The 9214-nt window shown below is 48.5% G+C and overlaps 1 long non-coding RNA gene across 1 annotated transcript; it reads left to right on the top strand.

Moving 5' to 3' along the window:
- Window positions 1–4069: 4069 nt before the first annotated feature.
- LOC126994852 (uncharacterized) lies at window positions 4070–6606 on the top strand. The gene is made up of 2 exons (XR_007749654.1): window positions 4070–4487; window positions 4606–6606. It is a non-coding gene; the product is annotated as an uncharacterized LOC126994852 (long non-coding RNA).
- Window positions 6607–9214: the final 2608 nt, after the last annotated feature.

Raw genomic sequence — 9214 nt, 5'->3', positions numbered from 1 at the left:
CAACCTGCACTTCTTCCCCGGCCTCCTCCTCCTCCTCCTCCTCCTCCTTTTCTCCTCCAGGTACAGCAAGGGTTAATTAGTATCCCAGGGGTGATTGTAGCACCATCAGGGGTAGAAGAGGGTGTGTGTGTGTGTGGGCGGTGGAAAGGAAAGGTGGTGATGGGAAGGGAGGAGATGTAAGGGCAGGAAGGAAGGAAGGAAGGAAGGAAGGAAGGAATAGTAGATAAATAAAGAAAAAAAAAGAGATGTATAGACATAAAAAAAGGAATGAACTATTGAAGAAATTAAAAAAAAGGTAAGGAAATCAGGTAGCGAAGTAGGAAAAGAAGGAACAAAGGAAGGAAGGAAGGACAGAACGAAGAAAATAACGAAGAAGGAAAGAGAGAAAAAGAAACGAAGGAAGACTTGGAAGAATTTAAAAAATTTAAAAAGACAAGAGAGAGGCCAAAGGAGGAGTGTGAAGGAAGGACGCAAAGCCAAAGCAAAGGAGAGGAGAGGACGCGAGGTGAAGGCAGGCAAAGGAGGCGAGCGACGGGAGAGGAAGGAGGAGGGGGACGAGGAGGCGGAGGCAGGCAGAAGCGGAGGCAGTGGCGGCGGAAGTCTGGGTTTCCTGTAGAGTAGAGAGGAGAAGACACGCGCTCGGGTGAGGGGAGAGGAACACGTGTGCGGCGGAGGAATCCTGAGGAGGAGGAGGAGGAGGAGGGAAGGATGTGGCGGCGAGGGAGAGAGGAGGAGGACTCGGGAAAATAAATGAAAGGCAGACGGTTGGGTGTGTGTGTAGGTTCGAGCGACGGAAATAGAAGGAATGTGAGGTAATGCCTGCGATGTATTGAGAGAGAGAGAGAGAGAGAGAGAGAGAGAGAGAGAGAGAGAGAGAGAGAGAGAGAGAGAGAGAGAGAGAGAGAGAGAGAGAGAGAGAGAGAGAGAGAGAGAGAGAGAGAGAGAGAGAGAGAGAGGGGATGAGAGGGAGATGCAAAGGAAGGATGGTAGGTGTAATAGAAGTAGATTATTAAAGAGAAAGAAAAAAAGAGATAAAAAGAAAGACAGGAAAGAAAGTAGGAGGGATATGGAGAGAGAGAGAGAGAGAGAGAGAGAGAGAGAGAGAGAGAGAGAGAGAGAGAGAGAGAGAGAGAGAGAGAGAGAGAGAGAGAGAGAGAGAGAGAGAGAGAGAGAGAGAGAGAGAGAGAAAGAGAGAGAGAGAGAGAGAGAGAATTGTGAAGGAAGGAAGGATGGTAGGTAGTAGATAATTAAAGAGATCAAAAAGAAAAATAGATAAAAAGAAAGACAGGACAGTAGAAGAGAGAGAGAGAGAGAGAGAGAGAGAGAGAGAGAGAGAGAGAGAGAGAGAGAGAGAGAGAGAGAGAGAGAGAGAGAGAGAGAGAGAGAGAGAGAGAGAGAGAGAGAGAGAGAGAGAACAAATAAACGAAAAAAATGAAAGCAAGGAAAAAAAGCATAACCCCAAAATCATGTCGAGTATAAATCTTTCATGATACTTTTAATTAGGGAGTTAAAAATAGGTTAATAGGATCGAATATCACATCAAGGAGGATCAGAAGAGACGAAAACAACAGAAAACAACAAAAATAAACAAAAAGCGAACTAAAAACTCATCCTAAAGCCTACTGAGAGAGAGAGAGAGAGAGAGAGAGAGAGAGAGAGAGAGAGAGAGAGAGAGAGAGAGAGAGGGTAAGGGAAGGGGAGAGAAAAATGATAACAAACAAATACAGACGAGGTACTCAAAACAAACCCTTACCCTCCCTTCCTCTCCCTTTCTCCTCCCTTTCCCCTCTTTCTCTCCCTCTCTTCCCTTCTTCTACCCCTTTACCCTTCCTTCTCTACCTCTTCTATCCCTTACTGCTTATCATACCTCCTTTCCTCTCTCATATCCCCTCTCTTCCCTCCTTCCCTCCACTTCTTCACCTTTCCCCTCCTTCCTTATCTTCCCTTCCTTCCCTCCTCCTCTTACCTCTCTTCCCTGTCTCTCCATCCCTCCCTTCCTTTCGCTTCTTCCCACACTCTTCTCATACCCCTTCCTTCTGATCTACCCCTTTCCTCCCCTTCCCTTACCTGCTCTCCATTTCCTTCTCTTTCCCCTCTTCCTTTCCTTTCTTCTTTTCCATTTTCTTCCTTCCCATCTCTCCCTTCTTTTCGCTTCTTCCCCTCTTCCCCCCTCTCTCATGTTCTACCCTTTCCTCTCCTCTACCTGCTCTCTCTTTCCTCCCTCTTCCTCGCCTTTCTTTCTTCTTCTTCCTCCCCTCATCGCTTCCATTCCACCTCTCCTTCCTTTTCGCTCCTTCCCTCCCTTCTGAACCACCCCTTTTCTTTCCTTCCCTACCTGCTCTCTGTTTCCTCCCTCTCCTTCCCTTCACTTCCTTCCATCCTCTTCCTCCCCTCCTTCCCTCGTTCATCACAAAAACTCCCCTCAAGTGAAAACACACGCGCACAACTTTTCCCCTTTTTTTTTGATGGCCTGAAATCTAAGGTACGAGAGGAAACACACGCCTCGAGTTAAAGGGAGGAAGGGAAGGAAGCAGACAGGTTTTAAAGGACAGGAAGCTGGAGGTAGAGGTGGAGGAAGAGGGTAGAGAAGGAGAGAGGAGAGCAGGAGGCACCGGAAGGAAGGAAGGGAGAGAGGAAGGAGGGAAGATGGGATATGATGAGAAGGGAGAGAGAAAGCTGAGGGGACGAGGTTGTTTGGGGCTTTAAATGCATCGTTTCCTCCAGACTTAGCCTCCTTTCCTTGCCTCATCTGTCTCTCCCTCTCGCTCTCTCTCTCCCTTACACCCTCCACTTGACCTGAGGGAGAGCACGCGCTTCTTCCCTCCCTCTCTACCTCTCTCCCTTCCTTTCTCCTTGTCTGTGTAACTCTGCGTGACCCCAAATAGCCTCCCTCAGCTGACCTTCCCTTCCCCGAGCAGCTGCCAGTGAGGTCAGGCCAGGAATAGTACCGAGGGGGAGACGGTACGTGCCTGTGTTTACGTCGCCCGGCCTCTGTTTGGGTCCCGCTCTCGAGATGGTGTATTTTTGAGCACGGGTCTCTTGTTTATACTCGGCGCTTTGCTTGGCCAAGGGAGAATGTCCGTGCTTTGTCCCTCCCTCTTCTTCTTGGTTTCTTTTGGGCGTGTATGGAATTATTTATGCTTCTTGTAGTGCTGGGCGAGGAATCAAGCTTTGTAGGCTTCTGAAGGGAGTTTGTGTGGTGGCATAGAGATGGTGGTGGGTGTTCTTTCTTTCGCTGGGCTTTGGTGTTTTGTCAGGGTTGGGTTCTGACTTTGGTGGTGTTGAGGGTGCCTTTGTGTGGTGTTTTGGTGTATCGTTTGTGTGTTGGTGGGTGGTGGTGAGTGGTGGTATTTTTTTTTTTTTACGTTGTGGTGATTTTTGTGGTGATGCTGGTTTGTGGAGGTGATGGTTGTGGTGGTGTAAGGAACAGTGGTGATGAACGAGATGGTGATGGCATTGGTGGTGTCGTCAGGCGTTGTGGTGTTGAGTCGTAGCTTGATAGGTGATTTAGCGAGCAGTGTTGGTGGGGTGGCTTGGTGGGGTGAGCGTGAGGGTAAGTAGGAGGGGAGAAGAGGGTGAGTGGGGAAAAGCTGCGAGAGTGTTGGGGAGAGAGGAGGCAGGTGTGAAGGCAGATTCGAGCGGGTCAGGTGCTGGTGCCGCCGCGTGCAGGCTGAATAGGAAAGTGGTGCGGGCAGCTGGCCGAATAAAATGAGGAGGCAGGTGTGGGCCGCCGAGGCAGGTGTGGGGAGGTCCTCTGTGGCCCTGTTCCCAGGCCACCATTGTGCCAAGGACTGATGCTTAGGCAGAGTCCTGTGGAGGGAGGGGGAGGGGGCACGGGCCCTCGCCTCGGGGATAATGGGCGCGGGGCGAGGGGAGGTGCGGGCGTGCAGATGTCGGCCAGCTGTGTCTCGCCCGCACGCGCCCTGCCCTGCCCAGCGCTGCCCCGACACTAAGGCTGTGGCAGCCAGCCCTTGGGAGGCCGACGACAGACTGCAAGCACGGCATACCGAAAACCTGAGTTCCTGCATTGAGGCTTTTGCTTTCATCATTGATTATTGAAGTAGAAAGTTTGACTTTGTCGTGCAGTGTTCACTGTATCGGTGTTGGCGAGGTGGTGGTGGTGGGCGGCCACCTGGTAGCAGCGGGCTGGTCGGTGGCTCACCTGACGCGTGCCGCCACATGCCGGCCACCTGCCTCCCCTGCTCGCCACCATTGGTTGCCTCAACCCTCTCCTGCGGAGCTCATTGGCCGAGCGGGAGCTCTGGTCCCTCCGCTCCTCGCGGGTTGGCTGAGGCGGCGCGTGGCAGGTTGTTTAGCGCACCAGGATTGGTTCAGGACACGCGTGGAGGGTGCACCTGCCGGCGCCGGGGTATATAAGCTCCGGGACGCTGAGGGAAATCACAACAGCTTCAGTCTGTAGTCGAGGTGGAGCCCCGCGCTGGGCGTCCCGCCGCCGCCCGCACCTCGCTGCCTCCACGGCTGACTCGGTAAGTCTCTCACGCTTTACGTTTGTGTTTTGCTGTTCATTGAGCGAGTGAGTGAGCACAGTGCAATATACTGGAGGTGCGAAAGTGTGGTGTTCTGACGGGGTCCTTTGTCTTGCAGGCCTCTCATCCTGGAGGAAGGGTCAGCCCCCCCCCCCCCACCCCAACCCTAGTCAGCTGACGTCACCAGGCGCCAGCTTCCCGGCCCTGACTCTGTGCCGGGCCTCTCCTAGTCACCTCTAGTCTGCCAGGGCCTCCCAGCCCACCCCGGGCAGAGCCGCCAGTCGCCGCCCGCAGCCCACACATGCAGCTTCTCACCTGATATGTCTAGTCGCCCTCGAGGACGGGCCGAGCCCCGGCGTGCGCGGATGGGCGGGGCTGTGTCCAGGGGAGGGAGTGAGTATGCAGCCGCCGTCGCCTGACCAGCCCTGCCCCGAGCCCCCGCATGACGCACGCCTGCTCGGCTCTGTATCGCGTGGCACCCCCCCCACACCTGGGACCCATCCCCTCCCAAGGCCCACCTGGGCCTCAGCGGAGGAGTGGAGGTCCCCACGCTTCTAGTCGCCGCCCGTCGAGATTTGAGCCAGTCAGAGTCTGTAGCAGATAAGGAAGAAGACCCCTGAGTCATCGCCGGTCCTGAGGTGCTGAGTCACCCCGCGTCCGCTGCCTCGGCGGGTCTGCCCACTAGTCATCGCCTAGCGTAAGAGGACGAGTCTCCCACGAGCCGCCCACACCAGCTGAAGTCACTGCTGTGTCTCCTCACCTATTTAGCCCCCTTTCAGTGTGTCAGTATTATACACCGATCAGTATTAACCCCTCACCTCCCCCCACCAGTATTACTCTTGGTCAGTAAGATCACTTTGTACCTGCCCCCAGTACCAGTACTCACCCACCAGCAGTACAGTATTACTCTAGTTCATAAGTTAAGCTTCTGCAGTATTATGCATTAACTTGCAGCTTTCCTAGATCTCCGTCAAAACTAATCAACCAAAGACTTAGGAGTAAGAAGCCCTTTAATCTTAGCACTCACAAGAACCAAAGAATCTTACCAAACACGAGGGTTCGCACTGAACCTGCTAGTCTGTCTAACCAAAGAACTTGTACTAATGTTATGTATCAGTAGTCCATTTGATCTTTACCCTGCACAGTATTATAACGGCCTAGCAGTGTCTCTTCACTGCCAAGGTCGTTGCTGCACTAAAAGACCCCATCCAAATTTAACTGCCGCTTCAAATTTAGCTCCACAGCACCAAAAGTCTGCAACCTTTCCACAGTCAAGCGTCCGTGGCTCCCTCTGGACAGCTTCCTGTAGTTGCCACTCCATTCATTAGTAATTTTGAGTTCCCTAAGCTTAAGTTTGTTCTTTCAGATCTCTCTCACGGTCTTTTGTTTTCTATTTGCACCAAATTCACAGGGAAAGGCAACTTCCCTTCCCTACATTGGGTCTTACAGCACTTAACCAAAGGTTCTTTTAACTTATAGGGTTCACCAAAGCTCCCCCTCTATGTGTATCTCACTCTTTTATAGAACTAAGATTAAGAATTAGATCTCTGTTCAAGTTACCTAATTAGGGTTAATCTTGTCTGTCGCCAGTCCAAAGATCTCACTAGGTTATGTTTTCTTATCTAAAAATACAAAAAAAAAATCAACAGCTACAGCTACTAACCAAATATGTATTACTACTAGTCAGGTATTTGATCTAGTGTTTCGTCGTCGGTCTAGTCACAGACCCCAAAGATCTCAGTGTGCCTCGTGCATTAGTTAGTCAGCACCTGGCCGCCTTGTATTAGCCTAAGAACATTGTACCTGTGTGCGTAAGATTGCGTGAATGTATGTATGTTTGTACGTGTGGAATGCTGAGTTCAGAGTGTGGCGTGCTGTCCATTGCTGAGGTGAGGTTACTGAGGCTCTCCCACAGCACATGCAGCACTCGCCACTCGCTCAGCACTCACCTGGTTGACCTGGCTCTCTAGTCATTATTTATTTCCCACGCGTTTACCTGGTATTCAGTATTACGTCCTTGTACTGATCTAGTCACTACATATATATATTTGTAGTACCAAAGAGTCCCCAGAGTATATATTTATGTATTTTTGTGAATAAAAATATCTAAAACACGAAACTTAATTTTGATTTTCTTGTTTGGTACCAATATGTAAGGGTTAAGGATCATGCACAGAGTTCACGGGATTTTCCAGAGCTTAAGTATAGGAATAAGGAACAGAAAAAGGATGGAGATGAGAAGAGGATAAATGGGGAGGAAGGGAAGGGCATATAGGGAGAAGAAAGTGAAAAAGAGAGGATGGATTCTGAGAGGGTAGGAAGGAAGGAGAGAAGGAACTGGTGAATAGACAGTAGAAGGGTAGGAAGGAAGGACAGGAGGAAGATGGGAAGATGCTTAAACAGTTAGATAGAAGCATAAGGAAGATAGGGAGAGAAGCAACTGAAAGGGTAGGAAGGTAAAAAGGATAGGTAGGAAAAGGAAGAGGAGAAGGTAGAGGTCCCGGTGTGTCTCATCCCGCCAGGACAGGAATCTCGTGAGGGCCGAGGCATGAGAAAAACGTCTGCATCGTAAACCACCGGAAGGGAGACAGCCGGTGAGACCCTGGCGGCCAAGGCTGTGGATCCCTCGTGTAGTCAAGGGAGGGTCGACCTTAGTGGCGGGGGTAAGAGGAGCCCGGCGGATGTGGAGGGACGGAGGGAAGGAAGGGAGAGGAGGGAAAGAGCTTTTGAGTTTTCGTGAATGGAGAAAACTGGTCCGGAAATTTGAGAGGGTTGTTCATCTCTGGTCTTTTCTGCAAATGTTTTGAGAGGAGCCGCAGGAAAGTGTTTTCGGTGTGTGTGTGTGTGTGTGTGTGTGTGTGTTTGTGTGTGAGTGTGTGTGTGTGTGTTTGTGTGTGGAAGGACAGACAGACAAAGGGAGAGAGAGAACGAGGACAGAACAGAGGAGGGACAGATGGACAAGATATCTGATAACTGATGACACATGTAGCTACAGCATGTAGGTAGATCACGTGTTGATAAGTGATGAGAAATGAGTTACATATAAGAGAGAGAGAGAGAGAGAGAGAGAGAGAGAGAGAGAGAGAGAGAGAGAGAGAGAGAGAGAGAGAGAGAGTAGCATGTGTATACGAAAGAGTTTAAAAGAGAGAGGAAACAGAACATAATGACAAAGGGAAAAGTTACACAATTATTTACTCGTGAGGTTGAATGTATAATTAATCTTCCATCATTATTTTCTCACACATGCATTTAATATTTCTCCGTTTTCATCTTTTTTTCGTGTTTTAAGTTCAGTTTTTTATCGCTGGGCGTCAAGTTAAGTAAACCCAAAACGTAAATTCATATCGCACGCAAAAGATACATATTGATGCTTGCGTGAGGTTTATTATTTTTTTTTCATATATACATTTTCTAGTCCATGATTTAAACTGCCATTGGTCCCCTGCCACATTAAAGGTTCATTATAACTCGGAGCTTTTTATCTTTCACTCCCCATATTGATATTTTTCGATGTTCTCTCTTTTTATTTTTATTTTTAGCCTTCTCATTAACCTCACCTTGCCTTGCCATTGTCTATCTTTCGTTAATACTTTATATATTTTTTCTATCCTCTTATTTTCCCTTAACTCTTTCTTTATTCAGTTTAACCTTACCTCTCTGCCTTATCTTTCATTTATGGATGGGTTTTCCTCTCCACTGTTTTCCCCTTCACCCTTTTCATTTTTTTTTTACAGCAAAGGAGACAGCACAAGGACACACAAAAAAGGAAACAACAATAAAAAAAAAAGCCCGCTACTCACTTTACCTTACTCATGCATCATTGTTTTTCTCTACACTTTTTTCTTCACTCACCTCACCTCAATACCACCCATCTTTCATATATACTTTCTGACTCTCCTCTCTCCTTTGTTTTCCCCTTCAGCCTTCCCTTTGTTAATCTCACCTTATACCTGTCCGCCGCACGTCTTTAATTTACACGTCACTAATTGCCTTAACGATAAAGAAGCTTCTCCAATCTCCGAAAACCCATTCCCGGTAATTAATCCCCATTGTGGCCAGCCCTCAGGTGAGCCATATTAACCTCCTCACGCGCCCAGGTAAGCTTCGGGACGTTAATTAGCGAAATGAGGAACACCTGTAAGTCCGCCAGGTGAGGTCGCGTCCCTTGACCCTTAAGAAAATAGTGTGACCTTGACTGGACATCACAAGGACCCGCAAGTTCACCCCTCCCCCCGTTTTAAGTCAAAGAGGTCAAGGGTCATAGGTCATTTTGTGGTTGTAAGGGAAAGAGGGACGGTTCACCTGGACTTTGATAGATGCAGGTGTTTGCTTGCTCACCTGAGATTTGGTTATTTTTGCTTATATTTCAGTTTTATGTTTGGTGATACAAGTATGTGATGATTTTTTTTGTTTTCTTATTTGGTTTCTGGTGATGCTTTTTAACTTGTCTGTATTTTTTGTTATTTGTGTGTGAAGGGATTTGGATGCTTGTGTGCTTATTTGAGGGTTGACTTTTATTACTTGTTTGTTTGCTTCTTTTTTAACATCGAAAGTTTGAAGAATCGATCGCATTTTATTCCGTACTTGGCGTTTTTTTTTGGTGTATCATCAGTCCGTCAATCGTCACTTTCAAGATCAAGATTCTGGCTTTTTTTTTTTTTTTACCTTTCATTTTGTATTCTTTCATCGTTTTCCCTTCATCACAGTCTCCCCTTTACCAGAAATCA

This window comes from Eriocheir sinensis, unplaced genomic scaffold, assembly GCF_024679095.1.
Source record: "Eriocheir sinensis breed Jianghai 21 unplaced genomic scaffold, ASM2467909v1 Scaffold897, whole genome shotgun sequence".
Taxonomy (NCBI): Eukaryota; Metazoa; Arthropoda; class Malacostraca; order Decapoda; family Varunidae; genus Eriocheir; species Eriocheir sinensis.
This window is presented reverse-complemented; position numbering and strand designations above follow the sequence as displayed.